The sequence below is a fragment of the Bidens hawaiensis genome, unplaced genomic scaffold, assembly GCF_021521415.1.
Source record: "Bidens hawaiensis isolate Kalapana, Puna unplaced genomic scaffold, B.hawaiensis_p1.1 tig00014336_1, whole genome shotgun sequence".
Taxonomy (NCBI): domain Eukaryota; kingdom Viridiplantae; phylum Streptophyta; class Magnoliopsida; order Asterales; family Asteraceae; genus Bidens; species Bidens hawaiensis.
This window is the reverse complement of record NW_027492234.1, coordinates 529,451-549,133: the sequence shown is the minus strand read 5'-3', so window position 1 is coordinate 549,133 and position 19,683 is coordinate 529,451.

The window sequence follows — 19,683 nt, the reverse complement described above, 5'->3', positions numbered from 1 at the left end:
ATTTATAAGAATAAGTTGAGGAAATCATTTACTAATAAAACGTTAATTTCTTGGATAACTAAAAATTTTTCTTTTAGAAGTGGGGAATTTGTGTCGTATCATGAGGAATAAAGATAAAAGTTTATAAGGTAAGAGGTATATAGCGTAAAAAGTTTTTTTTAGATGTAGTCAATATGATTAAAGTGTGATGACTACACGAGGAGATAAGTCAATTTAAAAATTTAAATTTTTATTTAATTAAGTTTACAATAAACTAACGAAATATAAATTGTGGATGTTGGCCTCCCATGAGTATTCCATGGCAATTTGAATGGCCCAACGAACTAACGAATAAAATAACTGAGTTAGACTGCCCATGAGTGTTACATGACAATTTGATTGTCCCAACTAATTAACGAATTAACAATGCAATGAAGTTTGTCGGCTCATAAGCGTTACATGACGTTTTAACCGACCAAACTAAATAACGAATAAACGAAAGAAAAATACGAGTAGTTGGAGCATCTCGTGAATCACCACGCATGATGACTCCAACAAAAACATAAAACAACGTGAGAAATAGATAGTAGGAGTGCCTATGGGTTCCATGGATTTTCCACCCAACTAACCATTTAAATAACTAAACACAATAATCGAAAAAACAGAATTTAGCCACGAACAACCGTGAATTCGGTTTAAAAACAACCTAAGGTGTCGGTCGTATGACAGTTGTATTCCTCTTTGGCCAAGAGGAACTTGTCATGCTACCTAGCCTTAATGAAGGAGTAAAAACAATAGTAGGGAATTTTTTAAGAAATTTCCCAAAAATAAAAGGCAATCTAATTTAATTTAAAATATTTATGAAAATTTCTTTGAAGGTTGAGGAATCGCCTCGGAGTTATGTGTGTGTGTGTGTGTGCATAATACTATAATAATAAGAATAATCATTATTTAAACAGTTAACTAAGTAGTTAATCCAGCAAGCAATTACGTAAGCTGTAACATTAAAATAGAACACATCAGGTAAACAAATAAGCACGTATGGGGCTCCTAAGCATGTTACTAGGACCCCACTAACGACCTATATTAAACCTTCGGTTTTGATAGAAATCTGTCACACCCCAACCTACGGCGGAAATGTTGGGCGCTAACTGATTGTCACAGCTCTCAAGGTTACTATCATACAACATTATTTAAATGACAATATATATTAATTAAATTAAGTTTTCAAATAAATCAAATACAAAAATTACATAATCCATAATCATACAACATACATCTTATATCACAAATTATCTTGATTAATTATTTCTAACTTAAATTCTTCAATAAATCTTCAACAACATGCATTAAATTTCTACGATAACATGCATATGCGTATAAAATAAATTTTTTGTCAACAACACATGTTGAGTGAGTAAAACACCAGTTTAAGACACTACAATAATATTATATAATAAATAAAGAAAGATGCAAACTGTTCCAGTGAGATAAGCAGTTAAGCCATAGCACATACACAATCAATCAAACCATAAAGAAAGCAAACAATAACATATAAGCAATCAATCAAACCATAAAGAAAGGGCTCAACCAATCCATATAAATGGACATTGGTTACCAAGAAAGGACTAAACCGTTGCCATAAAAATGGACATCGGTTGCCGAAGTAAGCAATAACGTTCAAATAAAGCAAGTAAGCATGTAGCAAGTTAAGCATAAACTGATATACACACAAGGATTAACAGTTGCAGTTTTGAATACTAGATAATAGTTAAATATATAAGATACACACATGTCCCAAAAAATGTTTAAAAATAAGTAAAAAGGGGAGTGATTACTCACCTTAGTAAATAAGCAAGAGATATAGTTAGGTAAGAAAGCGGTAAAAGAAGCCCTTCAGGAATGATACCAACGAGAAATCCTAATAAAGAATACTTGAGAAAATAAATATGAATCGTATAAAGAAACTGGAACTAGATATAGACTCGGGAATTTATGATCGAGTGTGTTATCTGAGATCATATTATATTACAAGATTAATTTTATTATCAAAGTTTTATCATTAATAATATGATTTAATTTTAAAAATACTTAAATAAATATATATATAACTTTGGATAGATTATATAAAGAGATTTGTTTTAAATAATTATATTATACTAAAAAAATACATCTGGTGTTTATATATATTCTTATTATTAATAACTATATTCTTTAAATAAATATAGTAGATAATAATATTTATGTAAAATATGATATTTAATAAAATACGTAAACTTTATTTTTAATGCGTTAATTAACAAGGTGATATTAAATATATTTTAGATTAGAACTCTTTTCTAATATCAAAACCTTTATTAGTTTAATAATCTAATTTATATATATATATATATATATATATATATGTATATATATATATATATATATATATATATATATATATATATATATATATAGTTTTAGCTAAGATTTAGAAAACGAATAATTTGTATGTCGGTTCTTTGTAAAATATAAATTAATTATTAACTTATATATTATTTATAATGACATAATATGATTAAATATAGTGTATATATGTTTAAAAAAACTGGTTACTACCCAAAAACAAAGAACAAAACGGGCCAGGGGGGATTCGAACTCGCGCCCCCTGACATCCAAGTCCTAACACACAAGCTTCAGCCAACTGTGCTACCAAGCAATTTGATAACAATATGAAACGAATTTTTAAATACACCAACTGTTAAAAACCCCAAACTGATAATAAACCCTAGGATATACAATTTGTTAATTTGCTTCATTTTTGTTTAATTAGAGTTAGGGTTAACGTTAAGGGAGTGACGACAATCAAAATCGTATAACTAATTACCTGTCAAGATGATGTTATGATGGTCTAACAAATTGAAGTGCAGAAGGCGGAAATGAAGCTTGAACACGAACCAAAATGTTGCTATAAACAAATTAAATATGGGGTTTATGCTAGCGCTGGTATAAGGATGATGACTGTAGGTTCGATCGAATTAGTATTGTTGTTTTAATGTAACAATAAACGGGTTAAACGGTGGTTTGTTAAATAAGGTATTATGTATCAAAATTGATCGGGTTACCTAATCCATTGAGTCGGTAGGCCGAAATAGGAAAGGGGGTCATAATGCACAAACTAATTACTATGTTGGAGACGAGAATTAAGGCTCAAGCAATATAAACGGGTCACGGTTTCGCTAAATGGGTCTCGGTTTTGAGTTTGGATACGGGTAAACGGGTCAGATGAGTTAATAGTATAACAATAATAGAAATTGCAAAAGAGTCCCTAGACTATGGAAGTGGGATCAAATCAGGTTAATACTATTGTTTAGGGTGAATTTTGTATATTTTTCAAAGTTAATTTTATATAATAAATATAATAAATAATAATTTAATAATTTTATAATAAACAATATAATAATAAAGGGAAAGATAAATAATATTTTGTATTGATTTAATTTCACGAAAACGAAAACAGATCGGGTACCATGGTATTTGTTTATTATCGAAAGATCTGATTTGTTACAGGCCCCTTAGGAAGCTTAATAATATCATACGAATAAAAAAAAACCCAACAAAAATTCTTGCAATTCTAACACCAAAAAAGATGGTGCCAATGAAGAAACACGGATCTAATCCCCTTGGCGGGTCCTTGATCCAATGAGTTCACACGGTAGGATACAATAACAACCAATACGATACGAGCACAACTTCCCAAAGTCCAGTGACCGGAACCTGCAAAACAGACACCGTGAGCTCGTTACGGGAAGGACAAGGTGGGGGGGGGGGGTCTTCCCGTAACCACCCTCCAGCGTGAGAATAAGTATAGTTCTTAAGAGAGAAAGTACTTAAGTAATCTTAGTAGATACTTGGGAGTGAATGAATACCTCATGGAGATGGAGAGAGTATTTATAGCCGAAGGAGGTGAGAATGTGATTGGGCCAGCTGTCCCTTTCTAGAAGATGCTCTCGTAACCACATTGACACGTGCCCTTATATGATAGGTTGAGCTATACGTTGCATGTGCATGGGTATAAAAACCTGGACGCATGTCGTTCTATGATAGGATGAGTTAACTCTTGGCCATGTGCACGGTTATAACAACCTGGCCAGGTGTCATTTATCCATTGGTTGAGAGATCACGTATTTCCCGAGAAAGTATCTTGGTAAATCTTCTAGAAGGCAGTCGGTTAGCTGTCCTGTTGGCATTGCCTCCCGGTCATCTTGGCGGGTAGATGTGCTATCACGTGGATGACGTCCGAGGGTGCCTGGATACTTCCGCATATGATAAGCTATTCGGGTGATCCATATGTCCCGCGAGTGGCATATGAGGGGTTTCTCTCTGACCCGCGGGTGATACTTAAGGGTATTTGGGTCTTTTTGGTACCCTACCTCTATACAACCTTTCAACTAATTTTTTCTCAATGGACCTTCAATAAAAAACACTTAACATCATTAAGTATTTCCAAGTTTCAAACTGATGTTTTAGGCCTTTTGATCGGAAGAAGGACACAATTTGACTGATATAGAATTTATCTCTAAATGGTGATCCAAACGACGAAACCGTGTTTTAATTCCGGTGTTTGAATTTTCAGTTAACAAAAATCAAGTCATTTGAATCCTTGTTTCGAGTTAAGTTTTTTATTAGTCGACTCGTATGTTTCTTCCTATCAAAATCCCTAAAACATCGGTTTGAAACTCCGAAAAAATCTTAACAACGTTAACTATTTTTAACGGAGGTCCATTGAGACAAAATAGTTGAAAGGTTGGACCGTTGGTGATGAATTTTAAAGGTGTGATTATTATCTGCTAATACACAAAATATGATATTATTTATTTCTGTTGTAAACCTATTAGCAATAGAGAGAATGAGAGAATGATTTCTTATTCATATAACAATATGGAGTACAATACCATTATTTATAGGCTCCTCACATTAATACAAAACTAAATACAAAGAGGAGTTAAACATATTAAGAGTCGTCACTTTATGGAAAATAGATGTGGAGAGTCACTTGAGTGGCTAATATTTCATAACACTCCCCCTTGACTATCCACACGATGAAACACGCTTGTTGATGTTGTCTCATTAAAACCTTGCTAGGAAAACCCAGTGGGATAAAACCATAGCTAAGGAAAAAAGAGTGCAACACGTATTATTCATTCCCCCTGATGATTTTAGCTCCTTGAGTCGACGCATCCCGATCCCGCGAACTAATTTTTTGAATGCTGACGTCGGAAGTGATTTAGTAAACAAGTCAGCCAAATTTTCGCCAGAGCGAATTTGTTGAACGATAATATCTCCATTCTTTTGTAAATCATGTGTGAAAAAGAACTTTGGCGAGATATGTTTGGTTCTGTCTTTTTTGATGTATCCTTCCTTAAGTTGTGCAATACATGCTGCGTTGTGTTCAAATCAAATAATTTATTCCTCGTATGTAGAAGAAACAAGATCCACGAATGTGTTGTATTACTGTTCTCAACCAAAACGCATTCTCGACTAGCTTCATGGATTGCCAATAATTCTGCATGGTTAGATGAAGTGCTGTGATTGTTTGCTTCACAAAACGCCATGAAGTTGCAGTGTCTCCATGTGTGAATAAATATCCCGTTTATGACCGGCGAGTATGAGGATCAGAAAAATACCCTGCATCTGCAAAAACCAACCAAACTTGTTTTCGACTGGTTAATAAAATACAAGCACAAATCTTTAGTTCCTAGGAGATATCGAAGTATTTGCTTCACCCTATTCCAAAGCTTCCTTGTTGGGCGTGAATTATACCAGACCAATAAAAATAATGAAAATGATAGATCTGGTCGTGTATGGATCGCAAGGAACATTAATGCACCAATTTCACTCAAACATGGTACTTCTGGACCAAGAATTTCTTCTTTGTCTCCCGGTGGTCAGAAGTGGTCCTTTTCAACATCAAGCGACATTACAACCATTCGAGTGCTTAGTGGATGTGATTTGTCTATGTAAAACCTTTTGAGTAATTTTTCAATACAGGTTTCTTGATGCATAAGTATCCTACCTTCAAGATGTTCTATTTGTAACCCAAGACAAAACTTTGTCTTTCCAAGGTCTTTCATTTCAAATTCATTTTTCAAATATTCGAGTGCCTTTTGGAGCTCCCCAGGAGTTCCATTTATATTCAAATCATCAAAATATACGACAATTATAAAAAATTCAAATTCTGATCTTTTTGTAAAAATACATGGACAAACGGAATTATTTTTGTAACCTTCTTTCAACAAATAATCACTAAGGCGATTATACCACACACGTCCAGATTGCTTTAGCCCATATAATGATTTGTTTACTCTAATTGAAATATGTTCTTGAGCACTTGCTTTACGTGATTTCGGTAGTTTGAATCTTGCAGGTAGTTTCATGTAAATTTCTTTATCAAGTGAGCTATAAAGGTGGGCTATCACAACATCCGTTAGACGCATAACAATCCCTTGTTGTATTACCAAACTTATAAGACAACGAAAATTCGTTGCATCCATCATGGGAGAATACGTCTCCTTATAATAAATTCTAGGTCTTTACGAGAATCCTTGTGCTATCATGCCTTGCAGCGTGTAATATCATTCTTTTCATTACGTCTTCGCACAAAGACCCATTTATATCCAACATGCTTTACACCTTCAGGTGTTTGAACCATGGGGCCAAAGACTTCCCGTTTCGTGAGGGAATTTAATTCTGCTTCAATTGCGTCTTTCCATTTTGGCCAATCATGTCTCTGTTTTCATTCATCAACATATACTGGTTCATGATCCTCATTGATTTCCATTATTTCTAGCGCTACATTATATGAAAATTTATCATCGACGTCGACTTAGTTTCGGTTCCATACCTTGCTAGACATGATATAGTTTATTGAGATCTCTTCATTTCCAGGAACCTTATGTTTGTCTCGAACCATCGTGTCTAGTGTCTCTTTAGGAGTGTTATTCTGGCATTATTGCTACCTCGATTTGACTATGTTCATTATTTGCTCCTTTTTTATTTTGAGGATTTTTGTCTTTGGAACCAATTGGTCTGCCACGCTTTAGGCGTGCATTTGATTCATTACCAATATGTGGTGGTCCTTTTAGGACACTGATTTTAATTGGAGCATTAGCAGCTGGTATATGTGACTTAGTCACTCTCTTTGGGTTAGTAAATGGATCTGGTAATTGATTTGCTAATCTTTGTAAATGAATCATTCTTTGAACTTCAAGTTCACACTGTTTAGTTCAATGATCCAAATGAGATAACGATAATTCATTCCAACATATATCACCATTTGGCTGCTTTTCATCTCCCCCTAATTTTGGGAAATTGATTCATCAAAATGACAATAAGCAAAATGAGTCTTAAAACAAATCTCCTATTGTTGGCTTTATATACTTAATAATAGATGGTGATTCATACCCAACATATATTCTTAACCTCCTTTGAGGTCCTATCTTTGTGCGTTGTGGTGGAGCGATTGGAACATAAATTGCACAACCAAAAATCCTTAGATGGGAAACATTTGGTTCATGCCCAAAAACCAACTTTAGTGGAGAAGAAGTATGATAACTCGTTGACCTGGTGCAAATTAGTGTTGCTGCATGTAAAATTGCATGCCCCCAAGCAGTAACCGGTAATTTTGATTTCATAATCATTGGTCTTGCAATCATTTGAAGTCGCTTAATAAGCGATTCAGCAAGCCCATTTTGTGTGTGTACATGAGGTACATGATGCTCCACAATTATCCCAATAGACATGCAATAATCATTAAATGTTTGGGATTTAAATTCACCAGCATTGTCTAACCGAATTGTCTTAATGGGGTAATCTAGGAAATGTGCTCTTAATCTTATTAATTGAGCAAGTAGTCGTGCAAATGCAATATTACGACTTGATAATAATCACACATGAGACCATCTAGTTGATGCATCAATTAGGACCATAAAGTATCTAAATGGTCCACTAGAGGAATTTATAGGCCCACATATATCACCTTGTATTCTTTCTATAAAACTAAGAGATTAGGTCCCCACCTTAGCCGGTGATGGACGGGTAATTAATCTACCTTGCGAGCATGCAAAACAAGTAATGTCCTTGGGCTGAAGAACTTTTTGGTTTTTCAAAGAATGCCCGCATGTATTTTCAATAATTTTCCGCATCATAATTGATCCGGGATGGCCTAACCGGTTATGCCTAATAATAAAATTTTCATGGTCCATAAACTTCTTGTTTATGACCATATTTGATTCAATTATATTAATTTTAGTATAGTATAAACCGGAGGCAAGTGCGGGTTACTTTTCTAATACACGTTTTCACCCGAAATCGTACTTGTAATTTGAAGGTACTCATCATGTCCCTCGCATGTTGTCTTTAGATGATTCCCATTTAGACGAATATCTTTAAAATTTATTAAATTTGGTTGAGACAATGGGGCAAACGATACATTATTAAATTTGAAAGGTGTTCCACCCGGTAATACAACATTTGCTTCTCTAAAGCCTTCAATTAATTTTGAACTACTGGATATAGTACCAATGTGTGTCTCTTCTATAATTAAACTAGATAAAAAAATTTATTTTCTTTAAAATTTTATGTGTGGTTGTAGTGTTAATTAGACATACCCCTTCATCATTAACAGGACGTTTTAAATGATCCATAACATCAAAACAATAACAAAAGAATCACATAAATAAAATGGCTTACCTGTTTCAAACATAGCAAGTCCTAAAATATTCCATATGCTTAAACTGAAAGTATTATTTCGAAATAAATGTCCAGACACAACATAAAGAAAAACAAAACGTCCAGACATAACATAAAGGGAAATTTTTTTTATTAAAGTCCAATCATTCGTATGTAATTGAAACAGGAAGCATCCAACTTGGGTGTACATCCATGATATCACTAAAATTCATATTTATTGGATCAATAATGAAATCATCCACATCAAGAGCAGCTGTATTAGTATACTCACTGTGACCATCGGGGAAATCAGTGTTGCCATCTTCATAAGAGAAATTCGTTTCTATTCCTTTTCCTTTATTTTTGATTGATTGTTGGTAGAGTGTCACTAAGTGTTTAGGCGTACGGCAAGTATGTGCCCAATGGTTATTACTTCCACATCGATGACAGGCATTTTATGTGGCTACATGTGTCTTTTTATCACTTTCATACTTAGGTTTCTTTCCATTTTATTGCCCTTCATGATTGGATCTTGTGTTCTTAAATTGAACACCATGATTACTTCCCCGGTTATATCCATGTCCACGACCATGACCACGACTACGACTACGAGTACGACCATGACCCTGATGGTAACCACGACCACGACTTCTACTTTGATCGTTATAAGCTGCCACATTCGCTCAAGGAATGGGGTTGTGCCAACCGGCCGGGTCTCATGATTTTTCATCAAGAGCTCATTGTTTTGTTCGACCACAAGAAAATATGAAATAAGGTCACATTATTTTGTAAAAACCCTTTCACGAAATTGTTGCTGCAATATCACATTTGATGCGTGAAATGTGGAAAATGTTTTTTCCGTCATGTCCCCATCAGTAATATTTTGCCTACACAATATCAATTGTGAGGTTATTCTAAACATAGCTAAGTTATACTTGTTTATTGACTTAAAGTCTTGTAACCTTAAGTTGACCCAATCATAACGTGTTATTGGTAATATTACTATTTTTTTGGTGGTCATATCTTTCTGTTATTATGGTCCACCAGTCAAGTGGATCCTTAACTGTCAGGTACTCAGTTTTTAAGTCTTCGTGGATATAATGGCGAAGGAAAATTATCGCCTTTTCCTTATCTTGGGTGGATGTTTCATTACCTTCTTTATTTGTGTCACCAAGATTGTTGGCATTTAATTGTCTTTTCGCATCCAACACCCATGATAAATAATTATTTTTCGGTAATGTCTAAAGCTAAATATTCAAGTTTTGCTAGGTTGACATGATGAACGCTATAATATATAATATGTGAATTAATATGCCTCTCAAATTATATTCACATCAATATTTAAACAATATTGGTTACGAATTTAATTATTGTGAAGGAAAATCATAATAATATGGCAATATATACAACTATATGCAATAATAAGTATGGTGTATAAGTAAAATTATCTTAAACTATTGGTGTGATAATTGGCTTAAATTATTTATATATTTTGTACATTGTGCATGTTGCGATAAATATCACCTACTAAAAAAATAATAATAATATCATGACGTTTTGCCTACTAAGATAATACGAAAAAGATGAACAATTAAAGAACAATATAAACAACTTTTCAAACATAAGTATGTATATGTTCAAACAAAATTATACATGCATTATTCTAACAAAATTGTATTATGCTCAACATTTATGATGTCACTAAAAAAATTGACATGGATCATATTATTATTATTATTATTATTATTACTACTATGGGTATGTTTGACAAAAATAGCTGGTAGCTGGTGACTGGTGTCTTGAAGCTGGTAGCTGTTAGCCGGTAGCAGTTAGTTGTAGCTGGTAGCTGTAGCTTTTTAAATATATTTAGATGTTTGACATAGTAGCTGGAACTTTTAGTAAATGTATAAAATGGGCACAACTAAAAAAATAATAGTAAATGTATTTATTTTGAAAGGTTATTTAAGTAATTAAAAATACTAAAAGCTTGTAGCTTTTTCTAAACACTACTATTTGGTTCAAGGAGCTTGAAGGTTTTAGGTTAGGAGATATAACTTAAAGCTTGAAGCTCCTACTACTAGCGTTTAGAAAAAGCTACAAGCTTTCAGTATTTTAAATTACTTGAATAACCTTCCAAAATATATACATTTATTATTATCTTTTTTAGTTATGCTCATTTTGGTCATTTTATACATTTTAAGAAAAGCTCCAGCTACTCTACCAAACTACAGCTACAAGCTAACAATTACCAGCTTCAAGCCACCAGCTTCCAGCTACAACTACCAGCTAGTTTTGTCACACATACCCAGGTATGTTTGGCAGAAAGCTTTTAGGAGCTTCTAGCTTCAAGCTTTTAAGAAAAAAACTTACTCAATTAAGAGCCTTGTTTGGTTCAAGGAGCTTGAAGCTTTTAGGTTAGGAGAAGAAGCTTAAAACTTCTACTAGTTGCGTTTAGAAAAAGCTATAAACTTTTAGTATTTTAATTCACTTAAATAACCTTCCAAAATTAATACATTTACTATTATTGTTTTTGGTTATGCCCATTTTAGTAGTTTTATTTTTATACATTTTATTAAAAGCTCCAGCTATTCTGCCAAAAATCTAAGTATATCTAAAAAGCTACAACTACCAGCTTCAAGCCACCAGCCACCAGCCACCAGCTACAGCTAGCAGCTAGTTTTGCCAAACATACCAAAGTATTTTAACTGGGTATGAGTTTTTTCTTAAAAGCTTAAGAGTATGTTTGGCAAAACTAGCTGAAAATGAAGGCTGAAAGTTGGAAGCTGAAGGCTGGAAGCTGGTAGCTGATAGCTGTTAGCTACAGCTTTTTAAGTATTTTGAGGTGTTTGGCAGACTAACAGAAGCTTTTAATAAAACTAGATGGATGCCCACGTGGTGCGGCGAAATGGGCGCACAACCTAACATCAACCGCATAATCAGTGTCGGTACATGATTCACCTGATGACAATTCATACATAACCCGAATGTAGACGGGTAATTCATGAAAAAGAAGTAAGCGTGTAACTGATGTCGAAAATTAAGAAACAAAGCTGAAATATACAGTAATTTTAAATAGATAATTTTTTAAACCAATCTATTTTGGTCTAAATCTCATTCTGAACATGCACTGTTCTAATTAGAAGCATGTTCTGACCTGACCCCTTTCGACTCAAAAGCGTACAGACATGAACCGAACTAATTTAACCCTTTTTGTATCGACTCGTTCTGACCCTAATTTGGTCTTACACATGACTCGACTTGTTACCGATCCTAACCGATAATCACACAATATGTTAATTTTTTAAAGTTAAAGAAGTATAATAATATCATACTCAAATTAAAGAGAATAAAATACTCGTTTTTATGATGTAATTTGTTTAAAAAATTATTAACGTGTGAAAAAGTTACGGCCCCTAAAAAATTCATGGGGGTGGTTTGTTTTGAATAAGGGTTAAATGTGTAACTATTATATAAATTAACAAAAGTTTATAGAAGTTCAAGTACCAAACTTGTAAATTCAAATGTAAAATCTTGTAACTACCTTTTTCTCAAACGCTAGTAATAGGGTATGTTTGGCATGAAGGTTTTAGAAGCTTTTAGGAGCTACAAGCTTCAAGCCTTTAAGAAAAAGCTCCTACTCAATTAAAAGCCTTGTTTGGTTAAAGGAGCTTGAAGCTTTTAGGTCAGGAGAAAAAGCTTAAAGCTTAAAGCTTCTACTAGTAGCGTTTAGAAAGAGCTACAAGCTTTTAGTATATTAATTTACTGAAATAACCTTCCAAAATAAATACATTTACTATATTTGTTTATAGTTATGCCCATTTTAGTAATTTTATACATTTTATTAAAAGCTCCAGCTAGTCTGTCAATCATCTAAATATATCTAAAAAGCTACAGCTACCAACTTCCAGCTACAGCTTCCATCCATCAGCTTCTAGCCACCAGCTAACAGCTTCCAGCTACAGCTACCAGCTAGTTTTGCCTAACATACCCATAGTAGCGTTTAAATATGAAGCTTTTTCTATCAACCTAAAAGCTTGAAGCTACCTTAACCAAATAAAGATTTTTATTGAATATGAGTTTTTTCTTAAAAGCTTGAAGCTTAAAGATCATAAAAGCTCCTAAAAGCTCATTGCCAAACATACCCTACATCTAGAAGCTCATAAAAGCTCTCAACCAAACATACCCCTAGTAGAAGCTTCAAGCTTTAAGCTTTTTCTCCTAACCTAAAAGCTTCAAGTTCCTTGAACCAAACAATATTAATTGAGTATGAGATTTTTTTTAAAAGCTTGAAGTTAGAAGCTCCTAAAAGCTCTCAACCAAACATACCCTGTATGCTATATGAAAATCACAAATTAATTATGAGAGACACTCATTAATTCCTTGACCAGTTAATAAAAATGGTATAGACGAAAAACCGTCCATTTATTATGTTATAAAGGAAAAAAGAGTAGTTATCTTTTGTTAGTTACAATACCCGGATAAGTGATGTGCTTGCGCGTGCAGCTTGTAAAATTAATAGATTAGATATTTAGCTTTTGCATATGATCGTGTTTTAAATTTATAAAAGTTATTTCTACAAAGACTAAACACACACAAAATAGGAAAGTGTACCTATCGTATATGTAGAATAGTATTGGTAAGAACCAATTATCGATCCGTGGACACAAATGTTTTCTAATAATGAATCTTTGTTTTACTTTAATCGGAGGTTTTAATCATTTTGGGGTTAATTTTCTTCAAACTTCTTATAAAATATAAATACTTATATATATAATATATAGGTGACCAAGAAAATAAATTCTAAACGAGTTGTTCAATTATGCGAAGGTTACCATCTAAGATCAAGAATCCACTTCATTTTAGCATTGATAAATAATATCTGAACATGTGGTAAACTTGCCATAATAATATATGATAGATAGCTCCTTAAACCTTAAGTGAGCATCTTTGGCACTAAGGAGATAGCATGCGCATTTTAAAGTCCACCCTTTCCTAATGTCATGCCATCTCATTGATGTCAATTTAAGTTGGCAAGTAGTTTCGTAAAGTAGAAAGATTAGGATTGACTTCGATTTCTCAAATACCAATTCTAACAACTTCGGATGGATGTAGTTTAGTCACACAACCTCCCCTTGGTTGATTTATGTAGGTTATAATTACACATTCCATTAACATATGATTTCTTTAAGTAATTTGATATCCTAAGCAAAGCCATTTTCGGATTACCAAGGTTTAGAAAAATACAACATAACTTATATCTCATCATTTCTAAGTACAATATAATGATCCATGTTTCGATAATGTATCAAAGTATTTCTATCTTTTAAGAACATGAATCGATCATAAACGATTTCCAATGGAATTGACAACCACCAACTTTGAATTAGTGATTTAAGATGGTGAAACACTTTTCATCAAAAGATAATTGTAATATAACCATGTACTTTACTAGACTACACCACATGTTTTATATAATTATCAAGTAAAACAAAGCTTCTTCATAGATTTTAGATGGTAAAAGGAGTTTAGCTCATAATGAGCATGATGATAAACATTAAGATGAATGATAATAACAAATACATGATTAAACTTTGAACAATCTAACCAAATGTAGATGAATCTTCCGTCTTAATGATGATGATGATGGATGATGATGATGGTTGATGGTGATGACCTCCAAGCCTTCAAACTCCTCACTCGATCTTCAAATTGAGTGTTAGTGTGTGTTTTTATAAGGGAGAACCGAATAGATTTCTTTTCAAGGCACACTCTTTAAATGGCACAAGAGCCACTATTTATAGGCAATCTGGAGAGTGAGGCACGGCCCCGTGCTTGATGAGCACGCCCCTGTGCTTGATGAGCACGCCCCCGTGCATTTTTATGACATGTGCCAGATTTGTTTTGTCATTTCTCGAAGAAGACCACGGCCCCGTGCTTCTTGAGGCACGCCCCCGTGCTTTTTATTGACATGTGCTATTTATTTTTGTCGTTTCTGGAAGGTAAGCACGACCCCGTTCTTCCTGAGGCACGCCCCCGTGCTTTTTAGTAACATGTGCTATTTATTTTTGTCTTTTCTGGAAGGTAGGCACGGCCCCGTGCTTCCAAAAGCACGGCCCCGTGTCCAGTTGTTCACTATTTTGTCTTTTCTTGTAGATTTTTTTGTCTTTTCTGAAAAGTGACCAGAAGCACGACCCCGTGCTTCCAAAAGCACAGCCCCGTGTTTCCCAAAAGCACAACCTCGTGTTTCCAAAAGCATAGCCCCATGTTTCCTGAAAGCACAGCCCATGTTTCCTGAAGCACAGCCCCAAGTTTCCTGAAGCACAACCCATGTTTTGCTGTTTTCTTAGGTTTTTCTTTGGCTTTTCATTCGTTTCTTCGTTTGAGGCTTGGATTTACCTGAAAATACATTTTAACATGATAAGTAGTTATTTGAACTATATTATACGATAGAAGTTGCAGTTTTTTAGAAATTATTTGGTGCTAAAAAGATGTATATTTTTATATACATCAAACATCCCCACACTTGAACCTTGCTTGTCCTCAAGAAAGCTACTTATAAATATTCTCTAAAAATAGCAAGTCAGGACCATAGCTTAAACATCCCCTAAAAGAGTTCCAAGAAAATGGGAACAAAATAACCAACCTTAAATCATAAGAATATATGAAGTGATATATAAAAAGGCGATTTGTTTTTATGAGCTTCTGTTTGTGCAAAACGTCACGTTCTCACAATGTTCTCGGTTTTACATCTGATCATACGTGTGATGTATGTATGTGAACACTCTTAGTCAAGATGTAACCTGTGAAAATAATCTTGTAACAAGTTCAAATCTCCACCTTTGTGAAGGGTTGCATAGATTAGAAGGTAATATGGGTTGGTTTTGGGTAGGGATTTGGTATTTGGTGGTGGTTCAAGGGTTTTAGGTTAATGAGGATGGTAAATACAACTTCTGCTAATTGTCGGGAGTCTTAAGATGTCTTCAACGGTTAGCTCCTTTCTCCCGATTGCTATTTTTTTTTAACTAGTGACTCTTTTAAGGTCAGATTGTCAAGACCAGTTTTGTCGAGGATGTGGATCAATTCTTCCTCAATCCTGCTATGAACATAACTCCCAACTTTAATGGATCGTTCGGCTTTGAGCCTAATAGCCCCCACCCTTATTAGTTCGGTATATTCATGCTGAGACTGAGTTTGACCTTTTCTACATCTTCCTTCGGGGGACCAGTTTCCGCAGCCTAAGCATCGTTCATATCTTTTTTGCTCTTCTTTTCATTGCGCTGTTGGAAACTCCACAAAATGGTGGCCTTTGATCGTCTTGGCGCCACTTTTTCCTCACCTCATTGATAAAGAGAAAATTCTCTCCCTAAGTTCTGGAGGCAACCTAGGTTTTGCTAAATGTATGTAGCAAAGGAAATTGAAATCGAAATAATGCATTTCCAGTTCTTTAGGGTCTACCGGTAAAAGACCAGTGTTGTATTTTCCGGTGAGAGGGATAAAGTGGTAAGGTTTTGGTTTAGGACTTTTTTGGGATTTGTAATTTGGAGAATGGTTTGTGGGGATTGTAATAATATTACCTTCTTCGTTTTACAACGCTTCGTGTGGTCTTGAAATGACTAATTGCAACAAGTTCTAAATCACACGAAACATATGACTTACTCAATGCTTCCGAAAAAAATTATATATGGCATGAGGATTATCTCACAGTAACGGAGGGATTGGGTATAAACGCCATACTTTGCATAAATTTGTTCTCAGTATTACAAAACTTCTTTTTACTTTTTCACTTTTTTGGTTATAGTAGATTTCTAGTTGATTCTTTGCAAAAAAATTCTCTTGGATTTTCTTTTGGTTTTGTTATAAAAATAGTCTTTATTTGCTACAAAAATTTTGTTATTAAAGAATCTTATAATTAGTTGAGCAAGCAATTGATCAAGTAATTCCCCTCCCCACACTTGAATCTCACATTGTCCTCAATGCGAAAAGATTCATAAAAGATTAATAATAAGATTCATATGAAGTATGGAGGGTAAAATGGAAAGGAACTTCCCTACGGGCCAACGAAATTTTGACAGAGCGTCCCCTGTTGTTCGTCACCGTTTTCATGTAGTGCACCTATATAAAAACTACATACGACCAACAAGCATAATAATACTTAAAATTATTATTATTATTATTATTAATAATATTTTATTTATTTATTACATATTTTTAACCTTATTTCAATGCCTAGTTTAATCAGGGTCTTGGCGAGACCCTACTTCGAAAATGTTCATTGATCTGGGTGGAGGATTAGTACCTCCGAGACGGTCTCGAATGGTCCATCGATGTATGGTTTCAATCGATGTCCATTAACTTTGAAATTCTGGCCTTCAGAATTTGAAATCTCGACTGCCCATAGTTAAAAACTGATTCAACTATGTGTGGACCTGTCCAACGAGATTTCAACTTTCCTAGGAAAAGACGTAAACGTGTGTTATATAACAGTACACGGTCGCCAACTTGAAATTTCTTGTTTCCTTTTAAATGGGCGTCGTGTAAACGTTTAGTCTTTTCTTTGTAAGACCAGGAATTTTCATATGCCAGTGCTCTTAGTTCGTCGAGCTCGTGAATTTGATCTTCTCGGTGTTTACTGGCGAACATTAGATCAAAATTCACTGCTCTCAGAGCCCAATACGCTTTGTGTTCTAGTTCTACGGGTATATGACATGCCTTCCCATAAACAAGTTTGAATGATGTTGTTCCTATGGGGGTTTTGTATGCCGTCCTGAGGGCCCACAAAGCGTCATCTAACTTTTTTGCCTAATTTTTGCGATTCATTTCTATAGTTCTTTCTAAAATCCTTTTAATTCCTCGATTTGAGACCTCCACCTGCCCACTAGTCTGAGGGTGATATGGTGTTACCAGTCGGTGGTGAACCCCATATCGTGCTAAGACTTTGTCCATCAGAGCGTTACAGAAGTGGGTACCTCTGTCGCTGATTAGGGCTTTCGAAGTACCGAATCGTGAAAATAACTTTTTCAGAAATCGTACAACTACTCGAGCATCGTTAGTGGGAATAGCTTGTGCTTCTACCCATTTAGACACGTAGTCGACTGCTACAAGGATGTACTTATTTCCGAATGAGTTAGGAAATGGGCCCATGAAATCTATTCCCCATACGTCAAAGACCTCACAAAATTCAATGCCTTTTTGAGCCATCTCATTTTTGGCTGAGATGTTTCCAGCTCTTTGACAAGCATCGCATGCTTGGATCAAAGCATGTGTGTCTTTATATATGGTGGGCCAGAAAAATCCTGCATCAAACACTTTTCTGACCGTAGTGGCGGTACCGTGGTGCCCACCAGTAGGTCCTTCATGACAGTGTTTGAGAATATCTAAGGCCTCCTTTCCCGCTACACACCTACGAACAACCTGATCGGCCCCTATCCTAAACAAGTATGGATCTTCCCAGTTGTAGAACTTAAGGTCGGAGAAGAATTTTTTTCGTTGTTGATGAGTTAGTCATTTTCTTAGGATTCTACCAGCCAGATAGTTTGCGAAGTCGGCAAACCAAGGACTTTCATCCTATTCCTGCATGACTGCTTGGATTTGCATGAGAATTTCGTGCGGAAAATTATCATCGATAATTTCTTTGTGAAGTTCTTTTGAAGCTGGGCATTCTAAGCGTGAAAGATGGTCTGCGGCTACATTCTCTGCTCCATTTTTGTCTTTGACTTCTATGTCGAATTCTTGGAGTAGTAGAATCCATCTGATAAGTCTGGGTTTGGCATCCTGCTTGTTGAAGAGGTAACGTATGGAGGCATGGTCGGTGTAAACTATGGTTTTGGAAAGAACTAGGTAGGATCTAAACTTTTCAAAGGCGAAACTACTGCTAATAACTCTTTTTCTGTTATGGTGTAGTTTTCTTGTGCATCATTAAGAGTTTTACTTGCATAGTAAATTGGGTGAAAATGTTTTTCTTTGCGTTGTCCGAGTACGGCTCAAACTGCAAAGTCACTCGCATCGCACATGATTTCGAATGGAAGGGTCCAATCGGGTGTAGTCATGATTGGTGCATTGACGAGCTTGTCTTTCAATATGTTGAATTCAACACATTCTTTGGAGAAGATGAAGGGTGCGTCTTTCTCCAGAAGTTTGGTCACAGGTCTAGAAATTTTGGAAAAGTCTTTTATGAAACGGCGGTAGAATCTTGCGTGACCTAGAAAACTTCTAATGGCTCTGACTGAAGTTGGTGGTGGAAGTTTGGATATGGTTTATATTTTGGCCCTATCAACTTCTAGTCCAGCTTTGGATATCTTGTGACCTTGAACGATGCCTTCTTTGACCATTAAGTGGCATTTTTCCCAGTTGAGTACTAAATTCACTTCTTCACACCTAGTCAACATTTTGTCTAGGTTTTTCAGAAAATGATCGAAGGAGTCTCCAAAGACTGAGAAGTCGTCCATGAAAACTTCCATAGAGTGCTCGATCATTTCATGAAAGATGGCCACCATGCAACTTTGGAAGGTGGCCGGAGCATTACATAGTCCAAATGGCATTCTTCGATAGGAGAAGGTTCCATACGGACATGTAAAGGTTGTTTTCTCCTGATCCTCAGGAGCAATGGGAATTTGGAAATATCCAAAAAATCCGTCAAGAAAACAATAGAACATTTTTCCAGATAGTCGCTCAAGCATTTGATCGATGAAAGGAAGTGGAAAATGATCTTTTCTTGTGGCGTCATTAAGCTTCCGGTAGTCAATGCAAACTCGCCAGCATGTGATGGTTCTCATCGGTATTAGCTCGTCCTTCTCATTCATTACGACCGTCATTCCTCCCTTCTTGGGCACCACTTGAACGGACTTACCCAAGGTGAATCCGAGATTAGGTAGATTAATCCGGCATCAAGGAGTTTTATTACTTCTTCCTTCACCACATCTTGCATGTTGGGATTGAGACGTCTTTGATGTTGGACCACGGGTTTGTATTCTTCCTACATGAGAATTTTGTGAGTAC